General features: G+C 39.8%; 1 long non-coding RNA gene across 1 annotated transcript in view; it reads left to right on the top strand.

Moving 5' to 3' along the window:
- The first annotated feature begins 17,659 nt into the window (after positions 1-17,659).
- The window catches only part of LOC107836988 (uncharacterized), a 5,494-nt gene continuing 5,000 nt past the window's right edge, over positions 17,660-18,153 (top strand). The window contains exon 1 of the long non-coding RNA XR_001662961.1: positions 17,660-18,051. This is a non-coding gene — a long non-coding RNA (uncharacterized LOC107836988). The remainder of the gene's footprint in view (positions 18,052-18,153) is intronic.

Here is an 18,153-nt window from a genome sequence, read left to right as displayed (position 1 = left end):
GAGCTCATTTTATTTAAAAACAAAAAAAAAAAAAGAAGAAACGTTTCCTTAATTCATAAATATATGAAAGGAACAGTGACTAAGTATGGCTTCTCTAGTCAACACTGAGAATAAACAGCTGTACACCATGTGATATGTACATGTTTTAGATGACTTCAGCTACATTGTGGTAAATACTTAGGCTAAAAGTTTGACATGGATCTTCTTTCCTTTCGAATTAACAAGAATTGTCTATCTTCCATTTGTTATTTTAACGTTATAGTATTTTACTACATTGGTAAAATACTATATTTCAATAAGCAACTTTCAACTGAGAAGAAACCAGTGCACCAACATGGAAAAAAAAAACAATGTGCATTTATACAAATGTTAAACCTGAACACCATGTCATTTTCCTTTCCCTGCACAATAATGTGCTAATTTGTGAAAAACCCAATAAGTTACAAAGATTATGGTGTGTTTCATCACAAAATGTGAAAAAGTTCAGAGGGTATGAATACTTTTGCAAGGTGCTGTGTAAGTGAAAATCTAGCCAGGGTTTATTTTGGGCAGCAGCAGTAATGTAATTGATACAGAGGGGACAGCTAAGCTCCAGTGTTTGATGGAAACTCATTAATTACCTCAGACAGAGCAGCCTTTCACAGCCTTCAAGTTGGTCTGCCCATCACCTGTCTCACTAAGGTTAGAATCATGGAGCTCTTCTAATGTCCTGGAAGTGTCCCCATCACACAGAGAAAAGCTGCCAGTGTCAGCCACTGACAGGGTTCTTTTGTCAATCCAGGGAGGGACTTGTACAACATGTTAAAACTGTGGTGGTGCACTGCGTCAAAGGAAAAAAGAGGAAGTTTGACAGCTAGACATGAACTAATTTAATTTCAAAATGATGAAGCGACTTGACAGACTAAAGTGCCATACTGCCTTCCAACCTGCCCTCCCCCACCACCACCCAAATAAAATGTATTGAGCAACAGGCACTCATCTCCTGCAAATGAGTAATATGCAGTTAAAGTAACAACCGTCCTCTACAACAGACCAAAGGTAAAGGGTGGTTCTGAAAAAATAAAAAAATAAAAAGGAAATGAGCCAGAACCTAACAAGCAACCAAGACAAGCGGCTGGTTACCAAAAGGTTTATTAAATGCAATGAGATGGTGTCGAAGTTAGCCTTCTAGTTCTGGTGGTACTGGTAGGTCAGTACCATCTGCTCATCTCATTCTGGATGTGCAGCAGAATGGGTGGGCTTGGGGTTCTCAAGTGTTCACTGAAAACTCAGAATAACAGTCACCATCCAATGTTTTGTGGTCCAAAAACGGTCCAGGGTCAGGTACAGGAAGGTCTCAGGCAAGGAAAATTCAAGACACAATAGACATGAAACAGGGTCAGAGTCAGGGAATGGTTCAGAAACAAGATGGCAAAGTCTTCTCAAACACCAATACGGTCTCTGGGCAAATGCAGGGGTCAGAGACAAGCAGGGTCAAAAACCAGAAACTCTGAACATGAATCAGAGCTTGAAGGTTGTGACAGAGGCAGCAGACGATTTCTCACTTCTCAGTGAGGTGAAGATCAGCTGTCTGAATAGGGAGCAGGTGAGGATAACAAGCAATCAGCAGGAGAGGGAGAGAGTAAGCAGCAACATCAAGGCAGAACTGAAATCATGACAAGAGAAACATGATTGTATCATGCTTGTCTGTCAGGGTTACTTTATTTGTTAAAGCAAACCATCAAGTTTTTGAGAAAAAGATCCTGGCTGGCTTAAGTTTAACTAAGCAGAATAAGTGAAGGGATCTTACTAGTTCCTGTGGTCGGACTTAGCATGCAGTGGAGGATATCATGTAGGCCTGTCTCGGTAAACAATAAGTCAATTAATCACACGATAAATTAAAATTATCGACCTCATTTTAAGTAATCTGCTTTATCGTTTCTTCCTGACTTTTTCTCTTTCTATTGATGACACTGAATGAAAAAAGGCTCAACTCCGGTGCTCTCCACTGACCCTCCCTTCCTCATTTCCTTAGTGTAATGCTCAGTTCACACTACATGATTTTGAAATTGTCGACCGATCGTCTGCCCATTTTCAACACCTAAGAGACACTACCCGACAAAAAGTTGTATAATGGGTTCGATCGAGTTCGATCGTGCCGTGTGTGGTGTCCAGTCACACGACAATAGCAACATAACACACACAAACCGATTTCTCTCACCGACATTCAGATTTAAGACAGAAAATCCCGTAAAAAACCCACTATATCACACATGAATTTAGAGTAAACAAACAAGGCTGAATGAATAGCCTTATCATTATGTCACATTAACGATGAACAGCTGAAAAGTTACCAGAATCAACTGCGGTAGCAATTTCACTCCAACTCCTCTCTTTGAAATGTCTGTGGATATTCTTTGCACAAAATGTTGAATAAGCATTAATGTTGTTTCCACATATCATCTCTGATGTCCACTGGACTTTGGGTTGCTCCGTGTCAGCTGTTTGGGATTCCCCTCTGTGCTTTCCTGATTGGCTACCTGTCACATTCAACAGGTTGTGTTGTCGCTCCCAGTCAGGGAAAACCCCACACCCTGTGATAATCGGCCCAAGACAATCCAACATGTTGAATATGCCTGATTTAGATCGGAGCGGTCCCGACGTTCTACCGACTGGACCCGATCAGTCGTAACACACTACAGGATGATCGGTTACGATCGTTGGACGTTCCAAGAGTGTTGTAAGGGGGAAAATTGGGGCAAAAAAATGTGTAGTGTGAACTGGGCTTAAGGGAGGAGTGAACTATTGCATCAGGTAGTCGGATGTGTCCATCTTCTCTATCTAAATCTAATGATTATTGAAGGGCAATATAGTATACAGACTTCATAATCTATACTCTTTTGGTTGAATGCAGTTTTTATTTCCACTTTGGTTTTATATTGTTTAGTTTATTGTTTATTCAAATGCATTTTTTGTTAACAGAGACTGAGAGTCCATTTTATTTTTGTTTTTGGTTATTTTGTTTACCAGTTCTTTTGAAAATAAAGCATATCTATTTTTGACAGGATGTGCTTGCATTATTATGTCATTACCATTTCATCACCATTAAAATGGTCTTCAAACAATATTATCATTTATCACAATAATTTTTCAGACAATCGCTCAGCAAAATTTGTTATCGTGAAGGCCTTACAATCACCGTACTGACAGGTGTCAGTACGGTGAGTGAATCTGAGAAGGGGGAATGAAGGTTCAGAAGGCGGGGACTGAGCATTGAAGAGCGGGCCGGCAGATGATAGCAGGGGGGGAATGGATGTTGTCATTGAAGAAGTCCAAGACTGGGCAAGAGATATGAACCTGGGAGTACAGAGAGACATGAGGTGAATCGTCATGTAAGTTCTTAGCGCTTCAGACCTAAGTACTTGAGAAAGACAAACTTGCTGGCTTGACTAAAACCAGCCAAGCGGTTGGTATCAAAGAGGCATCTCCTCTTTTTCCTGGAGATGAACGAAATGCAGGATAACAGTTGAGTTACATTAGTATTTGAAGGTGAATGAAGAGAAAGAGGCTGTAGTGTTATTAGTTTTAATCTTTCATAAAACAAAAGCTTTTTATTAACAGACACTTTTTATTGTAAGTGCAAATGAACAAACATGATTAATTGAACATTAAAATAGCAGTGTACTACAGTTCCTAAGCATCAACTTTTTTAATAAGGTTGTAATAAAAGGCATTATTGCTAGTTTTAAATAAATACCTAATAACTAATTTTAATTTCTTAAAAGGAATAAAGATTTTTATCATGTTAGAAATATAAAACATTTTTACATGATGTGATAAAATATTTTAGTTTAAAAGAACTTTGGCAATTCTGTACAGCCGTGGCATCACGGCTTGGATTTCTAAATAAACTTTTCCTCTGTGAAATGTTTGCATCAAACCTGTGATTTATTCACACAAAATGCTCCCTCCCTTTTTTATCCTTGCAGGTGTTTGATGCAGTTCTCTATTTGTTTATCAAAATCTGATAGAAAATGGCGTAATTCATCCTGGAACGAAGCTGCTCAGTGCAGTCACTGAACATGAAAATTGGATTCAGGTAGATAAGTCAATCTGTGGGTCGGATCCTTTTACTGTTGACCTGAATGAGTGAGGGAGACTGGAGACATAGACAGAATATTCCTCCACCATTTTCAAATCCATATCAGGCTCCGAAGATTTGATTACTTTTTCTTTTTAGTTAACATGTCTGCACGCTTAAGACTGCAGTGAAATGCACTGGCTCTCCAACTGTTTTGTCTGGTTCAAAACATTTATCTTAACAATTTGACAATAAAAGCAATTCCAATCAGTTTATTTATTTTGCACCAAATCAAAATACCTGTTATCTCAGTACACTTTAGAAATGTTTATTAAATGCAATCATATACATGCATGCATTTCAATTGATCCTAGTTAGATGATGCAGTCGATTTTAGTTCATTATTCAAGTTGGTGAAAATAAAGAGAAAAGCCCAGCAGATTGCATGGAGATATTGACTTGCAGTATTCACTGCTGAATGAGAACTTAGTGATAGAAATGAAATAATGTCAAGCTCTGTGTCAGAACACTCAAAGATGCTTTAGAATAAAATCAGTCATTCCCATCATGCACACATTCACATTCACACCAGCAGGCAAGGCTTGAACCGGTCACCCAACAGTTTTTCATGATTTTCCCTCTATGACCAACACATTCCCCATATTACATATCTGTGCAGGATAGATTACAACCATAGTTCATAGACTTCTAGCAGAATCGTCAACATATCCAGTAATGGTCATTTGCTAAGATGTCACATGGTTGTGATTCGTTGGGGATAATGTGGGCGATGGTGGTAGGAGTTCATCCTGTAATCGGTGGGTTGCCGATTTGATTCCAACTATTTCTGCCTCTGTCTGGAAACAACAACAGGTTGCCTGATGGTGATGATAAGATGGTCCAGTGGCACTGGGGTCTCAGACTGCACCAGTCTAACAGAGGCGAGCCCCAGGTCAGCTACTACTGTGGACATCATCATTGTGTGAATGTGTGATAGAATGGGTTAATGACTATATGTAGTGCGAAGTGCTTTGGGGTCCTCTGGACTTGATAGAGGTACAGGTACAGGCCATTTACCATTTGTGACCAGGCTCTTCATCAAGACTGAATTTAGAAATTACATCAAAACCTGCCTTTGTTGCTAATTTCCCCTATCAGCATGCAGGAACTGGTAGGTGTCACAGTTCTATGTTCTCGTCAGACGTTGTCATTTAGATACACTTGGTACCAGGGGCGCTGCCAGGAATTGTGGGCCCCCTGACAAAAAAAAAATTGTTTGGGCCCCCCTGCACAGCTGCTGTTACAATTTTTTGAGTCTATTTGACCCATAAAAAGCATCACAGTTTTAAAGGCCTGCATCTGCCTTGCTTTCTTTGGTTCATTACTGATAATTAGCACAATATTTACTCCTCATGAATTTAACATCCAACAGTCCACATCCAGTATGCAAGTAGGTTGCTTATTTTTTTTTCTATTATTAAATTCTGTTCTATTATTACTGAAATGTCTCCCCATGAGCAACAGTCAAAAGCAATGTGCAACTACACATAAAGCAATCCAGACTTCTCAAAACTGTTATGTAATAAATGCATTTTATTCAAGCTGCAGTACATAACTTTAATAAAAAATATGTTTTCTCCATATTTGTTAAAGCTGTCAAAATGTCGTAGCAGTTTGTTATGAGACAGATAATCTGTGAAAACGATCAATCTCCTTCATCTCCTTCCTGAATTACTATTACTGGTTGAAGTAATGCACCGTTCTGACCAAAACAACCAATCAGAACTAGTAGGACGCTCTTGGCACTGTGAATTAGCCTCATTCCCTCACTGCTAAATGTGCTAATGGTGGAGAAACAACTTATCATTACAAGAAACCGTTTATCTGCCATCATTGGTAGCTATGCTAACTAAACTGAGCATTCACAGTTTGAATCTGCACAGCTCTGTACTATGCTAACTGCAGCACAGCACAAATCGAGGGGGAGGAAGAATGAGCAGCACCACATGAGATTGTGATTGACAGCACTGAAACTCTCCTGCCACTGACTGGTTGTTTCTAGCACTGGGAGAAGGCACAGGAAATATATTTTTCACAGATTACCTCTCATACAATACTGTCACAACATAATGACAGTTTTAAAAAATATGTGAAAAAAATATTGATAAAAAAGTGACATACTGCAGCTTTAATTTCACTCAGAAGAGAACAGGTCAGGAGGGACGTGGATTAGAGCTGCTGCTGACTGACTCATCTGTTGTTAAGTGGTAAAAGGTACAAGGGACAAGTTAAATATATGAATATGTTGGCAATTTTTTCCTTAATTCATTAAATGCTAGTGAAAAGGGGGCAACAGTAGTTTGTAGCTAAGCTAACTATGCTAAATGTTTGATAATCTCACACAGTTCTCACACAGTCTACTCACCTCTCATGGAGAAAAACTGGGTTGTAAATTAACACTCTTACCTTGTTCTCTCTCTCCCTCTCTCTGTTTTTTTTGTGAAAACCTGATTTTATAACTTTTCTTAGCAGCATAGTAACTGCCACAATCGGTCGTGTCTTCCACTGTCTGCAGCTGAACAGCGTCACGGTGAAGCTCCAAGCAGGAACAAACCATTTAACGCAGATAAGGGGGGGGGTTCAGGGCAAATATGGATGTGTATTTTTCATCTGGGAGTGGGAGCATTACATTTTTACTGCTAAAAACAATCTTTGAAAATACAATATGATTAATTTTGTAATTGACAGCGCCCCGATTTTATTTTATTTTATTTTTTTATTTCTATGAACAAAAAATAAATAGTTAAATTGTGGAGGGCCCCCTGTTGGTCAGGGCCCCTAGAATTGTCATCACTTTTCCACCCTATACCGCGCTCCTGCTTAGTACCACAATTCAGACCAACATGTTTGTAACCCTGGGATATTAAAAATATTATCCAGGATGGCAGGCATTATTGCACTTAGTGCTGGCAGTGATATTCTTAGACCTATTGGTGTTTTTACATGCATTCCTAAGAGAGGCTTCACGCAGCCATTTAACCAATTGCGAGTTAACCAAATTATTTCTATGTAAAACACATACCTGTTAGCTAATTCATGATGGTAAGAGCCAGATGCAGGAACACCAGGGGTTAACATCTGTAACTGAACAGGGTGGTGAGGTTCCAGTGGGTCAGTGTCCCCAATGCTGGACTCAGTTCTGCACATAGATTCAAGCAATACACTAAGAAATCTAAAACAGCATATTAGACATTCCTCATTATCAGCCAGGAAATCTTAGTGATCCCCGGAAATGTGTTCCTTCCAGACATTACAGGGAATGTGACCGGGATGTGATCTGAATGGTTTTCCTGACTACATTGTGCAGTTCATTTTTTTCCCAGTTGTAAGGTCTTTGGCAGTGCATGCGTTGCATAGTCCTACTCACGAGTGTTACCATGGTATTTCACAGCAATCAGTGTGATTGCCTCACATCTTGTTATGTTTCATGTGCTAATCTGTGGTCCACATCACCCTGGTTATCACCTGGGGAGAGGAAGTTGATGGTGAGAAAATTTGATGAAATGTTGTGCGGTCTGTTAAGATGGCCTTTTTTATCTGAAAGGTTCTTATGTATAGTTATGGCTCAGTCGAGGAAGCATAAATAACACTGCTGTTCGGAGTGCTTAGGAGAAAGCCGATCTATGATTAAAGCTTGAAATGGTGTGAAATTAAATGTCTGAGAGGAATCATGAGGAAGGTGGCTGCAGTTCCTCACCTCACCATCTGTGTCACAGTTTCCTCTTTCCCCCAACACTCTGCATGAGGGACCACGCATTCTCCCTGAAATGATTTCTGATCTTATGCTTGTAAGCAATGTTGCTAGCTGTTTACACAAACCATACATCATCACTACATCACTTCTCTTTGCCTAATTAAAATGGTTATAGAGACAACAACTCAGCTTGTCAATTATTCTAACATAATTTCACAGCTGTTTTAGCTGGAAAACAAACTGTGAAACCAAGTTACCACAATCTTCTCCTAACAAGAACAGAACCAGCCAGCCAAAGCATTTTAGCTAAACTGCAGTATGTTCAAAAGGTTAGCATTCTCTCACAAACACAATCATAATTATTTTGAAGAGAAAATTTTAAAGTGAATATATTGAAATATCTTTATCTACTTGGGAGGGTTCTGTTTTCAGCACATTGGATTGTCAATAATGGAAGTTCTTCAAATTATGAGGAACACGGTGGCATACGGAGTGTGACCATTGTTTCCCAAATTTTTATTTTCAGTACAGAGCATATGCATAGGGTGCCAGCCGAGACTGCCCATCTCCCTGGTTTTACACACCTGCATTAAATGATGGCTCATTAGAAGGCCTAAGCAGAACACTGACTTGATGTAGAGGTTGTTACAACCACTAGGGAGAGAACTAAAACATGCAGGATGCCGGCCCTCGAGGACCAACTTTGGAGACCCCTGGTTTACATGGTCCATCCTAAGAGCCAACTCTGAGCCAGAGTCCAGTCTTCAAACTGATCAGAGCAGGGGTGTCAAACTGCAGTCCTTCTTAAGTGCACCCTCACCATGCTGCCAAGTCCTACTGAGTGATGCAAATGTCAATTTGCACACTCAACACCTGAGTGTACTTTAACACACTCAGGTGTATTGAAGTACCGACTCTGGCTAGCAAGTACTTCAGTTGGATGCCACTGTAGCAAAGTTGGTGAAAACAGCTAAAGATTAGCATGATGGCCTTGAATTTCAAATATCAAAATAATAGTATCATGCAGTATGGAATAGGCTGGCCAGCAACTATATAAGAATGGTTTGTTTGCTGTAATGCCAAAAACGCCTTTCCACTAATTATTGAGATGTGCATTTGACATTTTAAATGATATACTTTGTACATTGTCTTTTTATCTTTTACCAGATGTGCCATTTCCTGTAAGAAAAAAAAACTTATTGGTTGAATAAGCTGTAGTCAGCATTTAAACCATGTTTCTTTATCATTTATGGTAATTTTTTACTCTGTCTCCTTGTCTACAGTTATGCTATGGTGTCTTTTCTGTTTGGATCATACTAAGGCTTTGGTTCTTTTTTTTTTTTATATGCCAACCACTGGGCACAGAGGTATGTTGGAAACTGGACTGAGCAGTAGTTTTATTCTCAGCTCTAAATGAGTTCTCCAAAAGAAAGTAATGGGTGTGGGTAAATTTCAAATTTGATTAATATTCTATTTAAGCATGGATAAGAGTATCTGGAGTCCATTTTGTTGCTTGTTCTCAATTTTTTTTCAGCCCTGTAGTCTGGTTACATAATGTGAATTATAAGGCACATCCAATGGTCCACTAATAAGTAAGCAGATAAAGAACTCAATAACTGACAGATAACTGAAAACAGCATTGTTGTAAGTTACGTCTTAAACGTCTGTCCCCTTGCAGCAGCACTTTTAGGGATAGAGTTGCTACAAAAACACTCCACCCAGGGCACACACAAAGATGTTTTCCAGCAGACTTTTGTTAGTAGAGGAGCAAGAAATTGTAATTTTCTTTTTCTTTCTTGCCATTAAGTAAGATCCCTAAATAAGTTCTAGTTTCTTAAAGCTAATGGTAGCTAAGCTGAATGTATCCCATTCCTAAAAGTTTTTCCTGCTCATGTGTATGTAGTCATTTCAGCCAAAATTAAATAAATAAATATATAGGGAAAATAAATAAATGAGTAAAATAAATAAATAAATAAATAAATAATTGGCACCTTTATTCCCATTTCTATTCATTCATTTATACATTTGTTTTTTTCCCAGATTTACTTTTCCCTGGCCTTTTTTCATTTCAATATTTTCCTTTTTCATTTATCTTTTTCCACAGGTTTACTAAGCCTACCGGACCACGTAAACAACCGTCCGTCTTGTGCAGGAGGTGGACAGGCCTGCACAACTGGCAATGCAGTGTCTGTAGAGATGGCAGGGTCAGCCTGTGGCACAGTAGGCTCAGGCTGTGGACGTTGTAAAGCAGGTGGAGAAGTATCTCCAGACAAAGCAGGCATGCCCAACAGGTGGCGACGGTTGCGCCTCAAAGTCGCCCCCTGATGTGTCTCAACGATGTAGGATCTGGGAGTAGTACTGTCACCAGCAACTACAGCAGGGGTTCCCCAGGTGTTCTGGTGATCCAACTTGGAGAGAATGGCGTCGCCTGGTTTCAGTGGTGGTAAAGGCTTCGTGCTGTGACGCTGATTGTTGTAGAATGCTTGTCTCCGTTTTTCGTTTGCATCCTTACTCCTAACCACTCGTAGATCAGGCCAGCGGGGTTGGAGATTTGACTCAAGTGTGGGGAGTGTCGTTTTGATCTTTCTTCCCATGAGTAATTCGGCAGGGCTGACACCTGTGGTGGGGCACGGGGTAGAACGGTAGCACATGAGTGCGAGCAAAGGGTCTTTCTGTTTCAAGATTCTCTTTGCGATTTGCACCCCTCTCTCTGCCTGTCCATTTCCTTGAGGGTTATGTGGGCTCGAAGTGATGTGCTGAAAATCAAATTCATGAGCAAACTCCCGAAATTCTGCACAGGCAAACTGTGGCCCATTATCCGAAACAACTTGGTCCGGGCAGCCGAAGCGAGCAAAGAGTCTCTTTAGTTTAAGCACCACTTGTGATGCAGTTGTCGTTGGCATGTGGAGTATCTCAAGGAACCTGGAGAAGTAATCTGACACTACCAGGTAAGTGTGTTTGTTAAAGCCACACAGATCGATTGCAAGTCTTTCCCAGGGTCTGCCGGGTAGTGGGGTAGAGATGAGGGGCTCCTTACGCTGAGAATGCTTCATCTCTCGGCAAGTTTGACAGGATTCCACTTTCAGTTTAATGTCAGAAGAGATGCCAGGCCACCACACGGAAGTATGAGCCCGCTCTCTGCATTTGATCAGACCCTGATGTCCATCATGGATCCGATCTAGTATGTCACCTCTTAAAGTGGAAGGGACTAACATGCAACAGCCTCTTGTGATGACCCCATTGTATTCTGACAGTTCACTTTTGATTGTGTAATAGTCTCTGATGGCAATGGGGACATTTCCTATATATCCCGGCCAACCAGACCTAATATACTGCAGTACCCTGCTGTGGCCAAACGTATAGACTCTAGCTTTTGTGGAGTGGCTGGCATGCTACTGATAATGGCTGCAATGTAACACTCTACATCAGAATGGGTATCGCTCACCTCCGATGTGCACTGTAATGGGCTGCGGTTGAGTGTATCTGCCACAATGAGAGTCTTTCCTGGTGTGCACTCTGGAGTAGGTTTAAACCTCATGAGTCTCATCAAGAGTCTTTGGCAGTGTATGGGGACATTGTGTAAGTCCTTTTTATTCATCAGTGGCACCAAGGGCTTGTGGTCAGTGACCAGTTTGAAGCTCTCCAGCCCAACCAGATACTTTTCAAATCTCTCGCATGCCCAAACACAAGCCAGACATTCCTTTTCCATCTGGGCGTATCTGGTTTCAGCGTCAGACAAGTGGCGTGAACAGCAAGCAACTGGCTTCCAGTCCCCCTCGTGTTGCTGCAGCATCACACCTCCCATGCCATAGCTGCTGGTGTCTGCTGATACTGCTGTATGTCGATTCACGTCATAGAACTTTACAGGAGATGTGGACAGGATGTCTTTGATTTGCTGAAACGCCTCCTTCTGTGGGTGGTCCCACGTCCATGTAGTCTTAGATCTCAACAGTTCATACAGTGGCTGACCCACTGTTGACAGGTGTGGAATAAACTTCCCTAAGTATGAGAACATGCCGAGAACGCGTTTTAAATCTTGGACATTTTGTGGTTCTGGTAGCTCTCAAATTGCTTTTACTTTGTTGGGATTGGGTTTCACACCTGACTTGTCATTCACCTGGCCCAGGAAGTGAAGTTGGTTCTGTCTGAACACACACTTGTCTTTATTCAGCTTTAGGCCAGTTGACTCGATTCTTTGTTTAGCCGCTGATCATGCTGTTCTGCAGTGTTGCCATATACCAGTATATCATCCATGTCGATGGCAACTCCTTCGACATCGCTTAAGGTCTCTGCCATTTTCATCTGGAAGATTTCTGGGGCACTTGTAATGCCAAAAGGGAGACGTTTGAATGTGTATCGCCCAAAAGGTGTAATAAATGTGGTTAGTTTACTGCTTGTTGGGTGAAGAGGGATTTGCCAAAACCCTGACGCAGCATCCAGTGATGTAAACGTGGTGGCTCTGCTTAGCTTTGCAGTGATTTCTTCAGTGGTTAGGAGAACATATCTCTCTCTTTTTACTGCCTCGTTTAGCCTTTTCAGATCAACACAGATGCGCACCTTGCCATTTCGTCTTGGGACTGGCACCATAGGAGCGCACCAATCAGTTTGCTCTGTCTCCTTTTCGATTACACCATTCTCTTCCATGCGTTGCATTTCCTCTTATTTTCTCTATGAGAGGTAGGGGAACTCTGCGGGCCGTGTGTGCCGCATATGGATCTGGGTTATCTTTTAGCTATATTTTTAAAGGCTCTGTCTTAAGAATCCCATGTTCACCAAATGCATTGTGCACTTCCTCGATGCATTTAACTAGTCCCAATGTACATGCTGTGTCTCTGCCTAGCAGGCTGTTAGTTGTGTGACTATAGATCACATACACTGCGAATAAGTAGTGCTTTTCCTTGTATTTTGTACTGGCCTGAAACTTCCCCATACAGTTGAGCTGACCACCTGGGCTGTTCATTGGAGGAATGTTTGACTGAATCAGTTTTTGCTCAGGGATTAATGTGTTAAATGTCTCTCTGTCCATGATGTTTAAATCTGCCCCTGTATCTATTTTAAAGGTAACAGGTGTTGCACCAATCAGAATTAATACAGACCATTGATCTCTCTCTCTATTAGCATCTGTGACTGCCCCAAGTAAGTATGGTGTTTGTGAAACTGTATCTGTCTCTGTTACTTCTCTGATTGATTTACTGTGGCACATTCTATCCCAGTGACCCACCTTTTTGCATTTGTTGCAGGTCGATCTCTTAGCTGGGCATTTATCTAGGTCTTTATGCTTTATGTTGCCACATCTTCCACATTTTGGATCTGCTGTTCGATCCCCACTTTCCTTCTTTTTGTCTTTCCATTGTGGACGTCCCCTGTATGATTTAGCTTGCGCGATCTCCTGTACTGCTGCGTACGCCTCACCCTGCTGAGACACCTGCCTGGACACCACCTCGGACTGGCGCACAGCTTGAATAGTCTGGGCTAACGTGAGTGTTGACTCTAGCTGTAGTTTACATGACAGCTCTTTATCGTTAATGCCCACTACTATGCGGTCTCTAATGTGCTCCTCTCTGTGTGTCCCAAAGTCACAATGTTCGGATAGGTCATACAAGTATCTGATAAATGTTTCGACATTCTCACCGATCCGCTGCACTCTGGTGGAAATATGCACGCTCGTGAATTATGTTCCTTTTGGGGTAGAAGTACTCGTATTTTCCTAACACGACATCAAATTTCTTTTGCTCATCCTCCTCCGCAAAAGTGAAAGCCTTAAAAAGGTTTTCAGCCTCCGGGCCCATGGCGTATATTAGAAAACTAACCTGGACTTCGCTGTCCTCTTTATTCAGTGTGGTAGCCAACCGAAAGCGTTTGAAACGTTGCTTCCAATCTTCCCATTCTGCCGGGCGGTCAAATGGAAAACTCTCTGGTGCGTTAAACTTGGCCATCCCACCACTGCCACCATGTAAAGTAACTGAATGTCCACACACATGTTCAGCTTTTACCAGAACTCTCTGACTTTTTAATGCTAGCTCAGAACCAACACAACTTCACATGAGGAGCAGGACCCGACAACAGAGATCACGCCGCTGGCATTACCATGACAACCCGCCTTATAGATTTGCATTTATTCTTTTTCCCCTTTTTCCAAGTTTTGGGGGGAAAAAAAACAATTAAAGAAAAATGAAAATAGAAAAAGAATAAATGAAAAAAGAATTAATGAAAATGAAAAAGTTTAAAAGAATAAATAAAAAGGGAAAATTGGAAAAGAATTCATGAAAAATGGACAAATGGAAAATGATTAAATTGATTCATGAAAAAGAGACACATTGATTAATGATAAAAAGATTAATCAAAAATAGATAAATGAAAAATAGATAAATTAAAAAGGAATAAATCAAAAATGGGATAAATGAAAAATTGAAAATGTATAAATAAAAATGAAAAAAGATCAATGAAAAAGGAAAATATGGAAATGAAAAAAGGCCAGGGAAAAATAAATCTGGGAAAAAATAAATGTATAAATGAATAAATATAAATTGGAATAAAGGTGCCAATTTATCATTTATTTATTTATTTTTTACTCATTTATTTATTTATTTATTTATTTATTTTTCCTATGTATTTATTCATTTAATTTTGGCTGAAATGGCTCTCAACATAATTTGGCCTCACCAACAAAACTCTTAAATATAAACCTTGGTCTTAAAGCACATGGACTGTGATACTACTGCATTATTTTCTTGATTCCATCCTTTTTATATTTTTGCTGTTTTTACTTTTGATAGTTTATTAGTTTCATCCATCTTGTAACTCTCAGTTTGATCAAGTGTTTCTAGCTTGAGTTTGTTGATTAAAGTATTTAACTGTGTGGTAGAGTTTTAGTTGTTAATAAATTGGAGAGAAGCATTTGTATTGTGTGTTGATGGTGGCAGAAGTTTGCTCTGTATTTGGTGGTTGCCAACTTCAGCCCTGCTCCATTTGTCTCAGTCTTTAGATACTTCAGTAGTTAAAGTCTCTGCCCACTTATCAAAATAGTTCCACTAGACAGGATCCTAAAAACAGAATGTTCTGCCCATTCTGGAAACATAAAGTCAATCGGATTACAAAGCAAAGCCCTCTGAAAAAACATAAAACTGTGAGATTAAAGGTGATTACAAAAGTAAGATTAGATTTAGTCTGGTCATTCAGCGCTCAATAAACAGAAGACAAATCTAGTATGACCTATTTTGACAGGTATTGACAGTCTTTTAGGATCCCATCCTAAAAGCCAGTCAGGACATCTTGTCCCTTTAACAAGTTCTGGGTCTTCTTGGGGTCATCTCCCAGTGGGACCTGCATGGAAAACCTCCAATGTGAGGAACCTAAGGGGAATTCTGGCCACAGCATCTCTGAAACGCACCATAGCAAACTGGATACACAGGTCACCATCAGGTAACACAACTGTTATAAACACAAATGGTAACTGGGGAACATCGATTGAATGAAGAGGCATAAATAATGGGTGGGGGAGTTGAACATGTAACTGGTGAGATAAATTATTTGCAACAGAAGGAAAGAAGAAAGCTGGAGTGAAAGGAGATTGGCTGACTGTGCAAAATGACTGAATAAACACAAAAGCAAAACACGGGGAGCAGGGTAACACTGACTAAACAGTACATGACAAATCGTTTAACTGTGCATATTCAATCACAAGAATATATGGAAACAATACACATGAACAATGAAAAACTCAATCCAAAGCCAAAGCTAACATATCATGGCATCGAAAATGAAGTAGTAATCATAAAATTCAACATTCTGTTGGATCTCTGTCTGTTTCTAAAACTCTGTCCACCTCACTTGGGCTTTGACCCAATCTTGTTCTCCTGTGTGAGTCTTCTTCTTATGAGTCAGCTCACACCTCAACTTTGATATTTTTATAATTTCAAATCAACTACTTGCTCTTGAAGACTTCAAACCCTCACAATGCTTTGTACTGCTGCCAGGATGTTTGATCTGCAATGCCCTTAGAAAACTATTTCACCCAACATGAGTTTCAAGAAGCAATGCAACTAATGCAGCAAACCTAAATCTTCAGAGACCTATTTTAATACAGAACCTTTGGATCAATACCTGCTGTTTTTCTCACACCTCACATGTAGAAATATTTTTTTCTTGGTTCTCTTGAGAATAAAATAGTCTCATCAGCAGTTTGCTTTGCTGATGAGCAAATGCTTTTATATTACTAATATAAAAGCAAGAAGAAAAAAAAAACTAAAAAAAATAAATAAATAAAATTGGATCGTCTAGTGGTTCGACGTTTCAGCATAACTATGACATGAGACTGCCTTGATTTTCCTTCTGTGTCCTATGACCTTACACAAAGCTCTACTGGCAGCATCCCTGTCAGACAAGAAACATGCAGAAACAAAACAATCAAAACTAATCATTACAAACACTCAAGATTATATGTGCTGAAACCAGAAACTATTTTTCTCTTTGTCTGATCAGGACAGTCTCATTCTGTGATGGCACCAGACGTCAAACAAAAATGGTTGATGATGAATATAAAGCTTCATATTGAAGCTCAGTTGTGAAAAAAATCATCATACTATGAAACCATTACAAACATTTAATCAAGCAAAAATACCAGTGGATTCTCAAAGTAAAAGAAAATGTGCCATAAGATGTGGATTTAAAGTAATATCTAAATGCAAGAGTGGCAGAAGCGAAGAGTATATGATGAGTGTTTAATATAAAAATTGACAAAACTTATAAAATACAAGAAAGCCAGGGACAAAATGCTTACTTGATATGGTCATTTATAGGGGCGGATCTACTGGGGTGGCATAGGGTGGCAGCTGCCACCCCAAATGAGAGCCTTGCCACCCCTGTTGCCACCCCAACTGGCGACTATGAATTCAATAAATAGTTATGGAAAATCGGAGATTAAGCGCATGAATCTCTTTTTTCCGAGAACTTTTAATGCAACACAATGTAACCTGACACCTACTGCTGAGTAGGTGCGAGAGAAAGACAGTGTGTGAGGCAGCAGCATTGATATGAATATAAATTACTGGACTGGACATTACGTGACTTATCGTGCGCCATTGTTGTCCATCGAGTCAACATTATGGGTGGTCAGGAAAATACCACAGGCGCGCAAAGAATCTGAAAAATGGACGCAATATTTAGCGGTTAATTCAACCCTATGAATTAGATAACAACGGCTTCAGATTTCACAGGTGAGGAAAACGTTTTAATTTAAAGAAAACATTGAACAAGTGAGCAGTGGGTCAGTTATACTAGCCTAACTGTTAGCCTGCTATGGACTTTGATAACCTGAGCATGTGCTGCGCAGTTCGGTGTGTTTTGGTTCCGTTAAAACAGGTCAACCCGCCCACCAAGTCATCAGTAGAGCAGCTGTTTAAATCAGCTAATCAACCACCGCAATGTTCAGGCGAAAACTTATTAATAATCACAATATAGACATTAAGCCTGATAGCATAATGTAACGGACTGGATGTTCTGTTTTAGTGTCTTTGCTACTTTTTTGTGTGGGAAATGTTTGTTTTTTTGGTGTTGATTCCCCGGATCGGTAATCTCTGCTCTATCTGCTCGTTGAGCTGTTGTCTGTCGGTTGCCATGGCAACGGGTAAAGCCGACACGCAGCGAGAAAAGGCAGAATAGAAGTGGTGTTTGGTTCTTCACCTGTTTATCAGCTTTATTGTGGCGCACTGTCTGGAGCCACTGCAATTCCTAAAAACAAGCGACAAAAACTGAACTAATCATCAAACTACGGCTCCTACAGCATATTTAAAATAAAATGATTGACCAATATAAATAGAAATTCGCCCCTTCTTGGATCTTGACAGAACTAACAGAAACAAAATTGTTTATAGATTTGTATCACGGAGAATTTATCAATCAGTTTTCTCCTCTTTATTTTAAATCATATTTAATAGATATATCTGATAACAAATAATAGCGCTACAAATACTTTTGTGACAGATTTCTGCTCGTCCTGCATTGGGATAAAATGGTTTTCTGGACACAATGACTCACATAGTGACTAATAGGCGCTGTCCAATCCAGTAATACATATCAATTAGCAGGAGTATGAAAGACATAAAAATAATTAACTATCCTACATTAACAAATTACATTTAATCGTCAGTGCTACATGAAGCTCATTTTGAAACAATGCAAGTTAAAAACAATATTTTGCAACAAGTAAATCAAGTAAATTAAGTCTAATGTTAGGTCTGTGTAAACTAAACGTGAGAATAAGACGTGTTATTTATTTATATATATATGTAGGACAGTGCTTGAATGTGTCGGCACATGTTACCAAGGTGTTGGATCTGCT

This window comes from Poecilia formosa, unplaced genomic scaffold (assembly GCF_000485575.1).
Source record: "Poecilia formosa unplaced genomic scaffold, Poecilia_formosa-5.1.2 Scaffold101, whole genome shotgun sequence".
Lineage (NCBI taxonomy): Eukaryota > Metazoa > Chordata > Actinopteri > Cyprinodontiformes > Poeciliidae > Poecilia > Poecilia formosa.
This window is presented reverse-complemented; position numbering and strand designations above follow the sequence as displayed.